The sequence below is a fragment of the Apium graveolens genome, chromosome 3 (genome assembly GCF_009905375.1).
Source record: "Apium graveolens cultivar Ventura chromosome 3, ASM990537v1, whole genome shotgun sequence".
Taxonomy (NCBI): domain Eukaryota; kingdom Viridiplantae; phylum Streptophyta; class Magnoliopsida; order Apiales; family Apiaceae; genus Apium; species Apium graveolens.
This window is the reverse complement of record NC_133649.1, coordinates 81,264,820-81,284,702: the sequence shown is the minus strand read 5'-3', so window position 1 is coordinate 81,284,702 and position 19,883 is coordinate 81,264,820.

The window sequence follows — 19,883 nt, the reverse complement described above, 5'->3', positions numbered from 1 at the left end:
TTTTATAATTTCAACAAATATTTTTGGGATTTTATAAAATTGAGAAATCAATATTTCATTAATCATTTATCTTTAAATGATTTTCTAATTGTATTTATTTGTAAAATTAATATTAAATTCAGAAATACTTTAAAAATTACAAAACTCATATTTTATGTAGTTTATAATATTATGAGAATTTTAAAATTATTTCTGAAAATTTTGGAATTAATTTCTTCCGCACGATGATTCATTTAATCGTTAAATGCGAGTATAAGTTGCGCTCCAAAAATGGTTTAAAAATTAAGAAACTTATGTTTTATTAGTTCCGAGATATTTATAAAATTTAAAAACTATTTTGGTAAGTTTTTGAGTTTGTTTTATCTGTAACTCGATTCGTAAAAAGTAAACTCGGGATGAAATTTAACTCGCAGAATGCGAAATTGCAGTTGAATAAGAGAACGATACGTATCAGTAGAACGGGCAATTTGGAACACGACACAAAATGACATGAAAAATACGGATATGGGTTTTAATTTTTGGGACACGAAACACGAATGTACACGAGCACGAAATTACACGATATATTTAGTGTCAGATATGGGTTTCAATTTAGGTACACGAAAGTACACGAAATTACACGAGGTAAATATATTTATAAATTAATATATTTATATAACAAATGCATATATTTATGTATATAATATAAATATAATATAAATATTTACAAGTTTTTATAGAATACTATGTAAAAGATATATATACACTCTCCATATTTCATTAAATTATACATTAAAATAGATTTTTTATATATTATATTAGTTTTTTATTTAATATACACGAAAAGTATACGGAAAGTACATGACAAGATTCGAATCGGATATGGGTATCACATATGGGTACACAAAATCATTTCGGGTCGGATATGAGTTTCATGTTTACGTACACGAAACACGAAATTACACGACACGAAAGTACACGACACGACCCGATTGCCCGCTCTACGTATCACAATTAAGGATACGTGTCTGCAGTCTATAATTTGGGGAAAATAAACATCAATTTCCCTTTGTCTCTCTCGACAGGATTCTCGATCCTGTCTCTCTAGCAATCTCTCGATTTCTCTCCTCCTACTCCTCTGTTCTCTCTCATTTTCTTTTCTTTTTTCTCCCGTCTTCTTCCTTCCTTACTTCGACTGTTCCTGCCCTGTGTTTCGCCACCATTTTCCGGTGTGTTTTCCGGCTTCCTAGTTTCCGTTTCTATGATATATGTAACACCCCCAGATCCGGGGTCGGGGATCCTGGTCGTCACGGTCTTTCTTTCCATAATATCACTTAACTTAATTAATAATAAATAACCTCATGCTATGACCCCACACTAACACACACCACAACACATTATAGTCTCAGAGATGAAATTGAAATAAGTAAAAGTCCTTGAATCCACAATTTAAAAGTTATTACAACCCAAAATGATTGCTTGATAAGTTTACAGTTAATTGCCATTATCTGCCACAAGTTATAATTATACATAATTGATTCCCAAAAGTAGAATGCATGGTCTACAGATAGATCTACCTCTGCAGCTATAACAACTACGATATCAACGGGAAGACGCGGGACGCTTCCCACGCTCTTGTGCTTGGTCTACTTGAGTCTGGCCATCCTTCCTAACTGTTGTTGTGTGATGAAGAAATGAAGCAAGAGTGAGCATTATAGCTCGCAAGATAATATATAGTGTAATCAATAATGCAAGTATCTAACTAGATAACTTACTGGAATCTTTATCAAATGTAAGATAATTACTTACTGGAATAAAAGCTTAAAGGGAGATGAAGTTACCAATTACTTCACTATACTTATATCATTTTAGAAAACTAATTAAACTATTACTGTTCAATGTATAATAAGTTTTCAAAGGTTCATCACATAGATGGGACCTCAACTTAAGACCTGAATAGATTTAATCCTTGAATTATTATTGAATGAAGTGAAGTTACGAGATACTTCGTTAAGTCCCGATATATATTTATCCATATATATCTCTCATACATTTCCTGAAAGCCTCTGTCATGTAAAATATAAACAGGGTTGCAATATCCAATGAATTTGGAAAGAAAAGAATTTTGGCATAAACCCGATATCTTGATGATCAGGCAAATATACCAATAAGTAACCTTTTTTTACTGTAGATGGATGAATTCCTCGCCGGTCATCACCCTGGCCGCATTAGGACCTCGCGATAGACCGTTACCCGGCCACTCACGCGTGGATGGACTGTCACCCAGCCTCTTACACCTTTATAGACCGTACCCCGGCCTGTCGCTTATGCCGACTCAATTAGATGGACTTACTTCCCGAACGTTGGGCAAGTAATCAAATTGTTTTCTCAAAACATCAACCTTGTTACGAATATAAAATACACCACAGAGCCGGATCCCTCAGATTTTTTTGAGCGAGTACTCAAGTCCCCTTAGAAAGGAAGATCTTAATTTAAAAACGAGTTTTGGGATCCGCTCTAACTTTTAAAAATCATTTTGAAGATTCGAAAACATTTTTATGAATGTTTAGAGTAATGATGATTTAATAAAATAAATCAGTCCCAATATGTTAGAGAATATCTGAATATTATTATTTAAATAATATTCCTATAAGGATAATCTTTATAAAAATATTTGAAGTAGAAGTTTTAAAACTCATACTTGAAATGAATAATAAATAACAAAAAATATACTTATACGAAAATACGATCTTTATTCGAATAATTGAAAATAGTTTGATTACTATTCAAAACCATCGAATATACCTTATCCGATTAATAGTTATAGAAAACTATATATATATATATATTATACTCGGGAACATCGACTCCCGGTTTAGAAAAATGTTCACCTTTGGGTCCCCTATACTAAGGGTATACGAAACTACTGCTTATCTCTAGCATAGGTATTATGCAACTTATAAGCACTTGAATTGATAATAGAATATCAAGATTACGAAACAGGCATGCATATAAATATCATATCACATGTTCCAATATATCGCAAGACTTTGCTAATAATAACCATGCACTTATCTCAAGATAATGCATCAATAAATTACATCACAACAACAGTATAACGGGTAGAAAACTTGCCTAAGTGAATGGGGTTGGAAAAAGGCCTGGGACGAGTCTGGTAACCTATAAACAACATATAAGTTGGAATTAAACCACGGTCGCTTAAGAAAGTAGTCTTTAACCAATTAGACCCTAACGTTCGCTTTTGCGCGTAACGATTCACATAAGTCGCTCAAGTACCCTCGGCTCCACCATTTTTAATAAATTAACCGTTACGAATTTTAAGGCGAAACTTTCGCGAATACCCTACCAACTGACCCTTTAACCTTACTTAATTATTTCATACTCCAAATAGTCATTTAAGGACCTTAACCAAGGTTTTAAAGTAAGGCGAGGGGAAATGGTTCGTTCGCGAAATGCCGTTACTTAAAACAGTCGTTTCTCCTAAACCGTACATCGGATTCAAGCGAACCACATATCAAAACGAAGCTTACGACACAATATAGCTAAGCATGGCAAGGTTACAGATTTAAAAGTTGTCTCTCTGTACCGAATACTAAGAACAAACAGTTGTATAAAAATGGACATTACAACGGCTATGTTTACGCGATTACCAAGTTTTAACCACTTCAAATCAATCACAAACCAACTCACAATCAATCATTACAACCAAACTCCATCCAAAATTTACTACATCAGTCCCAACATCTTAAGATTTTCCAATTTATACTACCCCAAACATGAACTACTAGGTATACTTAAGTTCATTAACAATAACCAAGATTTACAACTCAAACTCATTACAAATCCAACCAAACTCTAAATATACATAAATCATGCTTCCCATGAACTATACCAATCATAACAAGCTCTAAATATTCAAAAGTAAGGCTAGGGTATGAGATTATACCTTCCTTGGTGAGTATAAGTAACTAAGGAGCTTGAAACAACCCTTGAAAGTCCTTACAAAAGCTATATCCAAACAAAAACACAAGATCAAAAATTTAAAATTCTTGAAAACACTATTCACTCTCTTCTTCAATGATTTATTGAAAAAGATTGTGAAGGAAATGGGAGCTTAGATTCCTAGGATAGCCATATCTAAGTATAAGGGACCTTGGATAATTACCTTACAAATTAACAAGGCTTGGATCTTGGTTTATGATTTTTTTCTCCTTGAAAAGATGAAGAAGCCAAGAGCTTCTCTTCTTGAAATAAAAAGTCAACTTCCAATTTGTGTTATGATTTTCCTTAGCTTGGTTGATACTCTTTTGTTGTTAATTATTTTTACCATGGTAAAAAATGCATGGCTCACAATCAACCAACCAATCCTTCCATTTGTCATGCTTATGTCACCATGCTTAAGTCATCTTGTTAACACATGTCAGCTCCTTGTTGGTGTGATGACATCATCATCCACTATCCTCTTTGATTAACCCTTAATTACTTGGCTAATGACCGCTTATCTGTTATACGGTTCGCTTAACTTTCGTTCTCGTTTATCGTTTGAGGGATCAAACTCGGGATCTTATTACTTGGGTTCCCTTAAACCTTTCTCAATATTTTATATTACTTTTATGATCCTCTCTTATAATCCTTGAATTTAAATCCTTTTAATCACATTACCTTATACTCAATTCCTTCGGTATCTGGTGGATTTTCGGGAAAAATCAAAGTGTTCGAATTTGGATTCTGACGATCTTTACATACACTTATATACCATATAAAGTACTAATATGATCTCAGAATATCAATAAAAGAACTGCTACATAGTGCGGCATGAAAAGTTTTCTTATTCAGCATAATCAGCAAAATCACTATTCATAAGGGTTACAAAAAGTCCAAAATTTTTGGGGTTATTACAGTCTCCCCTCCTTAAAAGGATTCCGTTCCGGAATCAGATAGAAAACAAGTGGGGGTACTAGTCTAGCATTGCGCTCTCTAGTTCCCAAGTCGACTCCTCCACATTATGATTCTGCCATAGCACTCTGACTAGCTTGATCACTTTGTTCCGAAGCACCTGCTCCTTTTTATCCATAATCTTTACTGGTTTTTCCACGTAAGTCAGGTCTGGTTGCATGTCCACCTGCTCGTATTCCATTATTTGCCCGGCATCCCGATGATACTTCCTTAGCATTGACACATAGAACACATTATGAACTTATTGTAGGTTCGGGGGTAAGGCTAGCTCGTAAGCTAACTTCCCAATCCGTCTTAGTATCTCAAAAGGTCCACTGTATTTTGGGCTTAGTTTCCCTTTCTTTCCGAACCTCATTAATCCTCTCCAAGGGAATACCTTTAACAATAATAGGTTCCCTACTTCATACTCTTTGTCCTTTCGTTGTCAAATCAACTTACTTCTTATGTCCATCTTGGGCTACTACCAGCCGTCCTCTAATTAGATTTATTATATCCTTGGTCCTTTGGACCACTGCTGGTCCGAGCATCTTGCAGTCTACAACTTCATCCTAACATAAGGGAGATCGACATTGTCTTCCCTCAAGGGTCTCATAAGGCGACATCTCATACTGACATACGATCTATTGTCGTAAGAAAACTCAATCCGTGTTAAGGGATCATTCCAAATTCTTTCAAGTCTATTGCACAGACTCTCATCATAGCTTCTAGTGTTATAGCTTTTGCTTCTCAATACCCACTTTATTTTAGTTCGTAATCGATACTATCTCCCGTACCTAATATTATACTGGTTACACTTTTGCTCATTAGCGTTGTATAACCTTTTAATAACTGTGTCAACCTTAGTATCACGAACGCGTTAGATTCGGAATACCACCGTACTGATACTACTTCCTTTCTAGCTGCTTCTATCTTTGAAAGCTTGATCCATCATGTAGAAGTAAAAGAATTTATTGAGAGATCACTATGATCATGAACACTTGTTACATCGCATAGTTAGTACAGAAGGTGGCCAACCTTTAGTACTTGACAAGCAATTAAACAACATGTGGTATCCTACTAGGCTTCTATCACACAGATAGATAGTCATTCAGCAATACCTCCCCTTCTAGAAGGGTTGTTCTTCTCAGCTTACATGAAATGAAAAGGAGAGAAAATAACGAATTGAAGAGAATTGTATAAAAATACTACCACAAAATATCTGGCTTGGAATCTACCTCTGAACTATAGAGGTTTGTCATAGGAGAACAAAACATAAATATATATATATATTAACATTAAGTATTATAGCATCGCATTTCACATGCCTAAATATTTTTGCTATTCCGCCCATCATTCTATGGACCCATGTTCTTGCTCGAGCTTATAAACAATCACCGTTGAAACTCCCTTGGCAACGAAAATCGAATCTGGGATTTCATTCTAGACATCATCGATACTAGAATTCTACGCTTTCCCCACAACCTTCCTCGTATAGTAAAATGATTCTCTGTCGATAAGAAAGAATAAATATTCAATAGGTAAATAATCCACTAGTTAGTCTATCAATGATAACTTATACATCACCACGACCCGATTAGTGGTACTCAATCTAAACATCCATTACAATACAACTCTCCCGGTTGTTATCATCTCATTATTCGCAGAATCATTGCTGCATTACTATAGTCCACCGTGGACCTATGGTAGTAATTCATTTTCCCTAAAATCTTAATATCTAACCATACAGGGTCCATACCTGTCGTATCAAATTCTTCTAAGGAGCTAACATAATCACCATTCATGATTCATGAAGAACACTCCTGATCCTGACGTACATACAGGACATGAAGCAAATAATATTGCAGAAGAGTTTCAATGAAAGCAACGATAGCAGGCTAATACCATTATTAACCATGCGTCTTTATTAGGAGACATAAAGCTCCAAGGTTCATTTAGTCCTTTCGTAACATGATCCTGGCTTATCTCAAGATAGGACCTTCGAAGATAGGTAGCCCGCTCACAGCGCTACAAGAATTAAATCTTTACCAAACTATTATTACGGTTGAGTATCGCACCATCATCAAAAGGAATATCAATCTTTCACACCATAATATAACCTTCACGACTTTAACCATCATCATTGTATTCCTCTGGCACGAGCGCCTATAATTGCTCTCTTACACTTAGAGTGTCGGCCACCTCATTGGCCTTTCCTGATAGTAATAGTTCCTTATAATCAATGTCTTTTGAACCACCTTTAACTAAATTTTCTACCTCATTTCTAATTACTACTTATGTGAAAATGCTCTTCCTTACGCTTTGGTGAGAAAAAATATCACCATTTTTCCAAAAGTTATTGCCTCGTTCTTTAGAGGTTAACATTGTCACGGCTGACTCTCGATCATACTTAGAACATATTTTATCTTAGGTCCTAATTGCCTTAAACAATTTTGACCTTTACTGGTTCGATCCATACTTTCTCATGGTTTAACACGTGCCCCACTTGGCATTATTATTATTACGTCATATTTCCTTTACCAAAGTTTCTATTTGTAAAAACTTAAATATCACCACTCTTTTTGTAACTTCTCCAAGGTTATTCTTAAAGCATTCCTCCTGTACTCCCTAGATATAGGGCATATCAAGATACCATTTACTAATACTAGAATCATTGTCTATATAGTTCTGAAAAACATTCTCCACTAATCTTTAAAGATTGTTGTTACTTTAATCCTTTCCACTTCAGTTTCTTTTTATTTTCCTTTCTCTTACAATTATTTCATGAACTCACTAATCACTGACTTCAAATATCACGTCATTCTGGGATTCTTGTCCTCCAAACGAATCTTGACACCTTTTACAACTTAGATTCATAATTCATCATACTCGTCTGCCTTTGTTCTGGCTCTAAAGCTTTTACATTATCTCTATAACCTTGGGAAGTACTTTCCCGAAAACAATTGACTGGACTTTAATCGGTTTATTATAACCTCTGGCCCCGTGTCTTTCTTGGCCTTTCACCAGTGGGCGGCCTCTCTCTTAGGAGGGTAAGTGACAAAAATAGTCTTTTATGATTCGTCAATTATTTAGAATCTCAAATGATTCCTATATTTCCTTTAGCCAGACTCTTGCCTCGACTGGGTCAGCTTGTTCATTGGAACTCTGAGAGCTTAGCGACTTAAAGGTCCAGAAAAAATTTCTCACCACATTGTTTCCTCAGGGTGGTGGTTTGGGATAATAGTCTAAATTCTGTTTAGAAAGGTCCATGAATTGTTGTGTAAGAGTACCGTCTCGGGTCTCCTTCCTTACTCGACTTCTGTTTCCTTAGTCTGAACGTTCCCTCCTCCTTCCCATAATCGGGGTCATCCTACATGTTTTAAATCCTCATTTTCCACTTCATTATGTTATGGGTTCCTTCTATCTTGATGGCGACCTCCCTGACTATCACGTTCAGGGTTTGCTCTAAATCTTATTCCTCAAACTAGGGCTTTCATCTAAGATCTCATCTTTAAGCTCTTGAACATTTGGAACCCAAATTCTGTAGGAACAACTCATTATTCCCTTATCATCTTTCTCGGTATTAATCTTTTCTCTATTCATTGGCTCTCTGCCTTCATTCATCAATTTTTCTTGGCACAATATGATCTTTTTCAATAATTCGGGTTGTATTACAATCTCAAACAGCTTTTCGGTACCGACTCCGGTTACCTTAACTTCTATTTCCATTTTCTCGTAATCTCTTACCAATTCTTCCGAAGACATTATCATCTTGAGCCTCTCCTTTCTACTAAGGGCGTCGGCCACCACATTAGCTTTCCCTGGATGATAAAGAACCTCATAATCGTAATCCTTGATTAGCTCTAACCACCTCCTCCGGTGCATGTTGAGCTCTTTTTGTGTGAAAATATACTTGAGCTCTTGGGGTTTGCGTAAACCTCGTACTTCTCTCCATAAAAGTAGTGCCTCCAATATTTAGGGAAAAACTATTGCCGTGAGCTCAAGATCATGGGTGGGATATCGAATTTCATATTCCCTTAATTTTCTTGACGTGTACGCGATTACCTTACCGTGCTGCATAAGCACGCACCCTAAGCCCTTGTGCGAAGCGTCACTATAATTCACAAAATCTCCTTTTCCATCCGGCAACGCCAATATAGGGGCCGTCACCAACATTTGCTTCAGTTCTTAAAAGTTGTTCTCGCATTTCTCTGTCCATTCGAACTTCTCGATCTTACGAGTAAGCCGTGTTAAAGGGGCTACTATCTTTACAAACTTGAATGAACCTATGGTAGTTATCGGCCAATCCTACCTCTGGTAGTCGTCCTGACCAAGGTCATCCATTCCTCATCGGTCCTTTCTTCTTTCTTGTCAGGATCCTCCACAGAATCCTCTTCAGCAACAATCCCTTCTGGGATAACATCCTCAACCACTACATTCTTAATATGAACATCATTTGGTCCCTCATTAGGGTGCTCCTTTGGATCCACAATCTGATCCCCAATATGTAGTAAAACATCATCATATTATTGCTCTTGAACTTTAGGGTTCGGAGTCCCACTACCATATATGATAACGAACTACGCTTCTATCACGATATTTATAAGGGTTCCCATAAGGGTTTTAACTTTCAGTACTACGTTAGGTAGTTTGACTATGAACTTGGCAAGAGTTCTTATTATCTTAGTGAACTTCTTATCTTAACGTCGCATCATCTCTGAGGTTTATAACTCTTAGCTCTGATACCATTTCTGTAACACCCCCAGATCCGGGGTCGGGGATCCGGGTCGTCACGGTCTTTCTTTCCATAATATCACTTAACTTAATTAATAATAAATAACCTCATGCTGTGACCCCACACTAACACACACCACAACACGTTATAGTCTCAGAGATGAAATTGAAATAAGTACAAGTCCTTGAATCCACAATTTAAAAGTTATTACAACCCAAAATGATTACTTGATAAGTTTACAGTTAATTGCCATTATCTGCCACAAGTTATAATTATACATAATTGATTCCCAAAAGTAGAATGCCTGGTTTACAGATAGATCTACCTCTACAGCTATAGCAGCTACGATATCAATGGGAAGACGCGGGACGCTTCCCACGCTCTTGCGCTGGGTCTGCTTGAGTCTGGCCATCCTTCCTAACTGTTGTTGTGTGATGAAGAAATGAAGCAAGAGTGAGCATTATAGCTCGCAAGATAATATATAGTGTAATCAATAATGCAAGTATCTAACTAGATAACTTACTGGAATCTTTATCAAATGTAAGATAATTACTTACTGGAATATAAGCTTAAAGGGAGATGAAGTTACCAATTACTTCACTATACTTATATCATTTTAGAAAACTAATTGAACTATTACTGGTCAAAGTATAATAAGTTTTCAAAGGTTCATCACATAGATGGGACCTCAACTTAAGACCTGAATAGATTCAATCCTTGAATTATTATTGAATGAAGTGAAGTTACGAGATACTTCATTAAGTCCCGATATATATTTATCCATATATATCTCTCATACATTTCCTGAAAGCCTCTGTCATGTAAAGTATGAACACGGTTGTAATATCCAATGAATTTGGAAAGAAATTTTTTTTGGCATAAACCCGATATCTTGCTGATCAGGAAAATATACCAATAAGTAACCTTTTTTACTCTAGATGGATGAATTCCTCGCCGGTCATCACCCTGGCCGCATTAGGACCTCGCGATAGACCGTTACCCGGCCACTCACACGTGGATGGACTGTCACCCAGCCTCTTACACCTTCATAGACCGTACCCCGGCCTGTCGCTTATGCCGACTCAATTAGATGGACTTACTTCCCGAATGTTGGGCAAGTAATCAAATTGTTTTCTCAAAACAACAACCTTGTTGCGAATATAAAATACACCATAGAACCGGATCCCTCAGATTTTTTTGAGCGAGTACTCAAGTCCCCTTCGAAAGGAAGATCTTAATTTGAAAACGAGTTTTGGGATCCGATCTAACTTTTAAAAATCATTTTGAAGACTCGAAAACATTTTTATTAATATTTAGAGTAATGATAATTTAATAAAATAAATCAGTCCCAATATGTTAGAGAATATCTGAATATTATTATTTAAATAATATTCCTATAAGGATAATCTTTATAAAAATATTTGAAGTAGAAGTTTTAAAACTCATACTTGAAATGAATAATAAATAACAAAAGATATACTTATACGAAAGTACGATCTTTATTTGAATAATTGAAAATAGTTTGATTACTATTCAAAACCATCGAATATACCTTATCCGATTAATAGTTATAGAAAACTATATATATATATATATTATACCCGAGAACATCGACTCCCGGTTTAGAAAAATGTTCACCTTTGGGTCCCCTATACTAAGGGTATACGAAACTACTGCTTATCTCTAGCATAGGTATTATGCAACTTATAAGCACTTGAATTGATAATAGAATATCAAGATTACGAAACAGGCATGCATATAAATATCATATCACATGTTCCAATATATCGCAAGACTTTGCTAATAATAACCATGCACTTATCTCAAGATAATGCATCAATAAATTACATCACAACAACAGTATAATGGGTAGAAAACTTGCCTGAGTGAATGGGGTTGGAAAAAGGCCTGGGATGAGTCTGGTAACCTATAAACAACATATAAGTTGGAATTAAACCACGGTCGCTTAAGAAACTAGTCTTTAACCAATTAGACCCTAACGTTCGCTTTTGTGCTTAACGATTCACATAAGTCGCTCGAGTACCCTCGGCTCCACCATTTTTAATAAATTAACCGTTACAAATTTTAAGGCGAAACTTTCGCGAATACCCTACCAAATGACCCTTTAACCTTACTTAATTATTTCATACTCCAAATAGTCATTTAAGGACCTTAACCAAGGTTTTAAAGTAAGGCGAGGGGAAATGGTTCGTTCGCAAAATGCCGTTACTTAAAACGGTTGTTTCTCCTAAACCGTACATCGGATTCAAGCGAACCACATATCAAAATGAAGCTTACGACACAATCTAGCTAAGAATGGCAGGGTTACAGATTTGACAGTTAGCTCTCTGTCCCGAATACTAAGAACAAGCAGTTGTATAAAAATGGACATTACGACGACTATGTTTACACGATTACCAAGTTTTAACCACTTCAAATCAATCACAAACCAACTCACAATCAATCATTACAACCAAACTCCATCCAAAATTCACTAAATCAGTCCCAACATCTCAAGATTTTCCAATTTATCCTACCCCAAATATGAACTACTAGTTATACTTAAGTTCATTAACCAATAACCAAGATTTACAACTCAAACTCATTACAAATCCAACCAAACTGTAAATATACATGAATCATGCTTCCCATGAACTATACCAACATAAAAAGCTCTAAATATTCAAATGTAAGGCTAGGGTATGAGATTATACCTTCCTTGGTGAGTAGAAGTAACTAAGGAGCTTGAAACAACCCTTGAAAGTCCTTACAAAAGTTATATCCAAACAAAAACACAAGATCAAAAATTTAAAATTCTTGAAAACAATATTCACTCTCTTCTTCAATGATTTATTGAAAAAGATTGTGAAGGAAATGGGAGCTTAGATTCCTAGGATAGCCATATCTAAGTATAAGGGACTTTGGATAATTACCTTACAAATTAACAAGGCTTGGATCTTGGTTTTTGATTTTTTTCTCCTTGAAAAGATGAAGAAGCCGAGAGCTTCTCTTCTTGAAATGAAAAGTCAACTTCCAATTTGTGTTATGATTTTCCTTGGCTTGGTTGATACTCTTTTGGTTGTTAATTAATTTTTACCTTGGTGAAAAATGCATGGCTCACAATCAACCAACCAATCCTTCCATTTGTCATGCTTATGTCACCATGCTTAAGTCATCTTGTTAACACATGTCATCTCCTTGTTGGTGTGATGACATCATCATTCACTATCCTCTTTGATTAACCATTAATTACTTGGCTAATGACCGCTTATCTGTTATACGGTTCGCTTAACTTTCATTCTCGTTTATCGTTTGAGGGATCATACTCGGGATCTTATTACTTGGGTTCCCTTAAACCTTTCTTAATATTTTATATTCCTTTTATGATCCTCTCTTATAATCCTTGAATTTAAATCTTTTTAATCACGTTACCTTATACTCAATTCCTTCGGTATCTGGTGGATTTTCGGGAAAAATCAAAGTGTTCGAATTTAGATTCTGACGATCTTTACATACACTTATATTTCATATAGAGTACTAATAAGATCTCAGAATATCAATAAAAGAACTGCTACATAGTGCGGCATGAAAAGTTTTCTTATTCAGCATAATCAACAAAATCACTATTCATAAGGGTTACAAAAAGTCCAAAATTTTTGGGGTTATTACAATATATGTATATACGTATGTGTGTGTATATCTTTTTTTGTGATATCTGTGTGAGTGTGTGTGGTTGGCTGTGTTGCTCTTGTCCTTGAGTTGTTGATTCTGGTGGCGCGTGACTTACACACGCGAGTGCGTGTGTTTGTGCAGTCTGTGTTGCCGAATTGATTTGCTATTTTTACTAATTTTTAATTCCTTCTTATACAGGAATTATTTGATTAAGTATTCGTGATATTAATAATTTTGTGCGGGAATGTTTTTTTTGTAATCGGTGAAATTCGTATGGAACCCCGAATTTATCGGGTACCGACAAATTTTACCGTCGTTGACGATGAACTTCGGTGAGTCAACGGTGGACGGTGATGAATTAATTTTGAGTCTTAAATTTATGAAATAAATAAAATGGTTCGTATGATTGGTTTCGTACGAAAATAGTTGTGTAATTATGAAAATTGTATTGTGGCAGGAATTGTGAATTGTTGGGATTGACGCCGATGATGTTTCGACGGGTAGGCTTATAAACAGAAGAGTCGCTGTCAAATTTTTTCAAAAATTTATTTTAAAAATATGAGAAACGTACTTTATAATATAAAACGTGTTACCCTTATATGAATACTGATTACATGATTATGTATATATCCGTTATACGAGTCGGGTTATCGAATTTGGGTGTTAGGTTTGAGGATATCAAGCATGTCGGTATAACTAATTAGGGTATTCTGTTACTGTAGATCCCAGTCGAGTCTGGCAAAAACCGAAGTCAGCATGAAAGCTACCTGGGGTTTCTGTAAAGCGTTGCAAGGCAAGTACCCCTGACCATTCTTTTTATGGTGCAGTACATATGAATAAAATGTTATCTTATTCTCGTACAGGATCAGAAACGTTTTAAGTTACGTATCCCCTGTAGTTATAAATAATTGTTTTAAACCTTTTTTTGGGGAAAAGTAACTTCGAAAGGTACCTATCTCGAATGAAAATGATTTGCGAAACAGTTTTACGTGTGCTGTTAAATGAACGCTTTTTTAAAATGAGATAGGTACAACTATTTTGAAAACTGGATAAAACGATCAGATATGAGATACATAGGGAACCAGAGTGGCCTAGTGAGGTTGCGTAAGAGGCTAACTCGGTTGCGCGCGTTACATAACCGATTAGTCCAGCAGGTCAGAGACCTAGCTAGTCTCTGAGTTCTGGAACAGGTTTGTGGGATGGCAGTTAGAGCCGTCTGGTATTGATAGCCTGATCAGCTGTCTTCACATATCCATTACGTATCTGAATTGGATTTGAGATTCCCGTAAAGAAATAAGATATTGATATAGTTGAATAACATATGTGAATAGCATGCTAAAATTGGACTCTGGTACTTATATAGCACACAACTACGTTTGTTTTATTAAGAGCATGCTAGTCAGTGATATCCAGTTCCTTTTAATTACTGTTGTTCGAAATGATTTACAGATTATTGATTTCATGTTGATTTATAGTTCTGTTCCTATAACTGTTTACTTTACTGTTTTTATCATGATATTCATATGTTGGTAATGCTGAGCGATTATATGCTCACCCTTGCAATCTGTTATATATATATAGCAGATGTCTAGAAGACCCCTCAGGCCTTGGCAGAACGATGTCTTAGCCCCTTATGGACCTGGCTGGCTGGCTCTTTCGAGGTAGTTAGTATCAGACCATGTGCGGTCTGATGAGTTGTTGATTAAGTTTAGTGTAATAACCCCAAATTTTTGGACTTCTTGTAATCCTTATGAATAGTGATTTTGCTGATTATGTTGATTAAGGAAATTTTTCATACCACAGTATGTAGGAGTTCTTTTATTGATATTCTGAGATCTTATTAATACTCCATATAGTATATGAGTGTATGTAAAGATCGTCAGAATCCAAATTCGAACACTTTGATTTTTCCCGAAAATCCACAGAATTGAGTATAAGGTAACATGATTAAAAGAATTTTAATTCAAGGATTATAAGAGAGGATCATAAAAGGAATATAAAATATTGAGAAAGGTTTAGGGGAACCCAAGTAATAAGATCCCGGATATGATCCCTCAAACGATGAACGAGAACGAAAGTTAAGCGAACCGTATAACAGATAAGCGGTCATTAGCCAAGTAATTAAGGTTTAATCAAAGAGGTTAGTGGTTGATGATGTCATCACACCACAAGGAGGAGACATGTGTTAAAAGATGACACAATCAAGATGACATAAGCATGACTAATAGATATTTTGAGTTGGTTGATTATTAGCCAAGTATTTTTTAACCATGGTAAATTCTAAATTAACAAAGCAAAAAGGGAAATCAACCAAACAATTTGTTGGTGAGACTGCGTAGCTGAATAAATAGTTACGTGATAACTCAACACGATAACAACACTAGAACATGACAGGTTAATAATACTACGACTACACAAGAAATTAGGAAGAATGAAGACAAGGCAAATACAAAGAATCAAAAGTTCATTAATATGTTCATGCCTCAGTGTAGGATAAAGGTTAAAGACTTTTAGGGTTTTAGAAATGATGAAGATTCAGTGTAGAAGTGCTACCAGAAGATTTCTGTGTATTGGCATTGATAAAAGATAGATAGTGTATGAAGCATAGGAATCTGAAGAATTGAAGACATGATATAGACAGAGGTTAAAGAAGACAATTGCAGTCTTGAAGCTATACTCACTGACATGAGTTCATTTATATGTTTAAGCATTGGTGAAGAACAATGAATGAAGTATTCAAGATTGTAGTAGCAATGAAGACGTTGTCTAAAGTACCAGAATGGATTTCAGTGAAAGTACATTTGTTTATTAACGATCAGTGTTAGAAGCAATGGATATTCAACCAATCTTTATCAACTCAGAAACATAAGACAAATTGAATTAGGTTCTCTCAATGCTAGTTGTTTGTGAACCAGACCAGTGCACCAAACATCAGTATACAAGAAGGGTTTTAAATTCAATTACAGAAGGTGTTGATACAGTGAAGAATGGTTTGATAAAAGCAAGAATATTGTAAATCATAACAGTCTTCTACCTGGTCGCCATAGAAGTGTACAAAGACTATGGTCACCACAGAACTGGTCGCCATAGAGATTCTCTAAGGCACCTAGTCGCCATAGAAGAAGCCTCTGTAGCTACCCAATCGCCATAGAGCCTTAGCTTATCTCAGAACTTCAAGTGAATCTCTTGGTCGCCATAAAAGTTCACTTGGTCACCACAGAAGATCACTTGGTCGCCATAGAAGTTCCCTTGGTCGCCATAAAAAATCCCCTGGTCGCCATAGAACATATGCAGTCGCCATAGAGCTCTACAGAGACACTGGTTGCCATAGAAGCTTGCAGGTCGTCATAGAAGAGTTGTGTATTCATTGATTTTAATTGCAGCAAATTTAAATGGAATGTGTGGACACAAAGCTGCCACCTGTCCAAATGAATTGAAAGTCTACACAGAGAAGCAGAATATATAACAATCGATATAGTTATTGTTAAAAAGTTCTGTTCATCTTCTCTCTCACGAGAGGTGATGAAAACAAGAAACAAAGAGAATACAGAGAAGCTCAGCACATTGATATCCGTTTAACTTCTCACCGGAGTAACGTTATAATGTCCGATTTAACTCTAGTATATTCATAAGGGCATTATAATCGTTACCCGGTAATTAAATCCTTAGACAAATAAAAGCTAGATCATTGTATAGGATTTGATTTATAAATCTTTGTAGAAGCTAGGAACTTTGTTGTTCTTAGATTGTATCCGGTTAATTTATTTACCGGAGTGTATCAACACCCCTCGAGGATTTATATACGAATATATACTTCCCCGAATATCTTGTGTTTCTTGTTTTTATAGTTCCAAACACTATTCCTCTCAAGAACACGAAACCACTAACCGAACACTAAATCTTATATCCGCTAAAGATTTGATAGAATTTTTAATTTAGTGATTATCGTATTCAACCCCCCTTCTACGATAATTCGGGACCTAACAATTGGTATCAGAGCTTATTGATCGATATACAGATCAGATCCGGTGTGTCAGCCCAAACAGTCAAGTTCTCATATTTTCAGATTTTTTAATTTTCAAAAATTATCAACACTTATGATTTTTAAATTTTAAATAATTTAGACTTAGCCATAATTTTTTTATTTCTGATTTATTTATTTTCCATAAAATATAAAATTCTTAAATTTATATTTTTCTTAAATAATAATTTACATTTTATTTAATTTTTAAGAAAATTCGAAATTCTTGAAAATTATATTTTACGTAAATATTTATTTTTGATTAATGCATTTTCTAAGAAAATTAAAAATATTGGAAATTTAAATTTCTCTTGAATATTAAATTAAGGGTACTCAAATTATTAGTAGACTCAAGATTCCTCCGGGCGTTAAAGATGATTTTAATCTTTCGAAGAAAATGAAGACCATGTGCTATTCAGACGGAAAATTCCTGAACACGGAACTTGTAGATAATGGTTTTCTTACTCCGATGGAACTAATTTCAAGACATATAGGCGAAAATTGTGGAACTTCCTCAAAGGTTTACTCCATAGGATATAACTGGGTTTTCAGACGCAGAAAATGAATGAAATTTCTACGGGTACAATTTTTCTCGAAGAATTTAAGACAACTCTTTGATTCCAGATTATACAGTCACACAGTGGTCTATACCAATGCTATATTTATCCGGGAATCAATGAGATCATACAGACATGAATTGTGGAGGTCAGAGAGAATAATGGGGACAAATAAATATCTCAGTTACATGCATTAAGGTTGGAACCTCGGGACAGATGTAAGAGTTACTGATAGCTGAATCAGAAGAAGCTCATGTAGTAGTACTTGAGGGACTGGATGTCAGGGCAGTATTTTACTTGTCAGGGAAGTCGCATCAGATTCACAAGGAGTACATAAGCTATATCCACGGATCAAGCCTATCTATTCCGAAGCAGAGATTCTTACAGATTCAGTTCAAGGGGTGATTATAAGACTGAGATTGGGACATATACAAGATTTGATAGCTACAGTTATGACAAGACATATGTGTCAAGTAACTATCAGGTGTTTTGCTACAATAAAATAAGAAGCTTGACAAACAAGGATGAGTAGGGATTCAGTTAAAGAGTTGAGATAAAGGTGGAATGATATCTTAGCGAAGCAGCCAGTCAAAACTTATAGTGCACGGGAAAGAGTTGGGATGGATCAGATGACGAGAATCATGAATATCTTGCTTTCATAGCAATCTCTGAAGATGGTCCAACTCACATATCTCAGGTTTCAAATTCTTGAACCACTGCAATACTTTGCTCTCAATATTCAATGCATGATAAGATCATAGTGTTTAAATGTTTAACACTCGCAAAAGCATGATAGCATCAGAAATAGATAGTGATGTACTAGTTCACTAGATTATTTTCTGGTAACTAGGATTGATGTTTAATTTGTGCATGTTATATTAGATGATCTTAAATATGTGTTTGAATATTTGTTGAACATGATTAATTGCTTTGGTGAGGTATATGTTTTTCCAGCATATAAGACCTTTGGTTATGCTTATCTCCTGTATCCTATTACAATGTGATTTATTCTTTTGATCTGAATTATTTGTTAAGATGTATTAGTTTATAATTGGATTGAGATAGCTAGATGAGATTTATCAATAGGATTGGATTAGATAGAATTAGTGATTTATTTGTTAATTCTATTTGTTCCATATCATGCTTATCTTACTTAATTCTTATGTGTAATGTTTCTGAATGAATGCCATGTATTTTTAATACAATGCTTGCTTATATTTATGCCATGAATGCATCTCTTAATACTTGCATTAATTATAGAAAAAGCATGTTTAGGATTACTATAGGGCAAAGACTGCTAGTCCTCCTTATGTAAGATTGGAACCATTTTTTCCCTAGCCTAGAGATAGATTTGTCAAGGGTATCAAAATGGAGAAAATGATCAGTCAAAGATAAGAATTAGCATGATAAGGCCGCAACTGTTGTTATCTCTGTTTATAGTAATATCTCTAATCCATCTGGACCCAAACTGAAAAGTTGGGTACCAAGAACTGTTAATCCATTTGTGAGTGCAGGACATAACATGTTAATTGATTCATATGTATTCTTGGTAATTCATAGTCAGGGCATATGATCAAAGAAAGAGCCTCACAATCAAACGTGATTGACAAAAGCTATTCCGTCAATAATCTTTGGAGATGACAACAAAGGTTTTCATTACGGGACAAGCTATGCAGAAAAGGGATGTCATCATGGACTCAACAATTGCTATCACTGATAACAACTAATTATTGGAGTCGTTGATAACAATTGAAGCAACTTCCTTGCTGAATAATCAAGGCACAAATCCTCTTATCAGACAGTTCTGCATCAAAGGACAAAATGTCAATTCAATGAAGGATTAGTGTCTCATCTGAAGCAGGAAGATTGAGAAGTTTGCTCTTCTTAGAGTAAAGAAAGGGAATGCTCATGGCTAGACTGGAATCTCAGGAAAGGTGAATTCAATGGTTTCTACTATAAAGCTTCA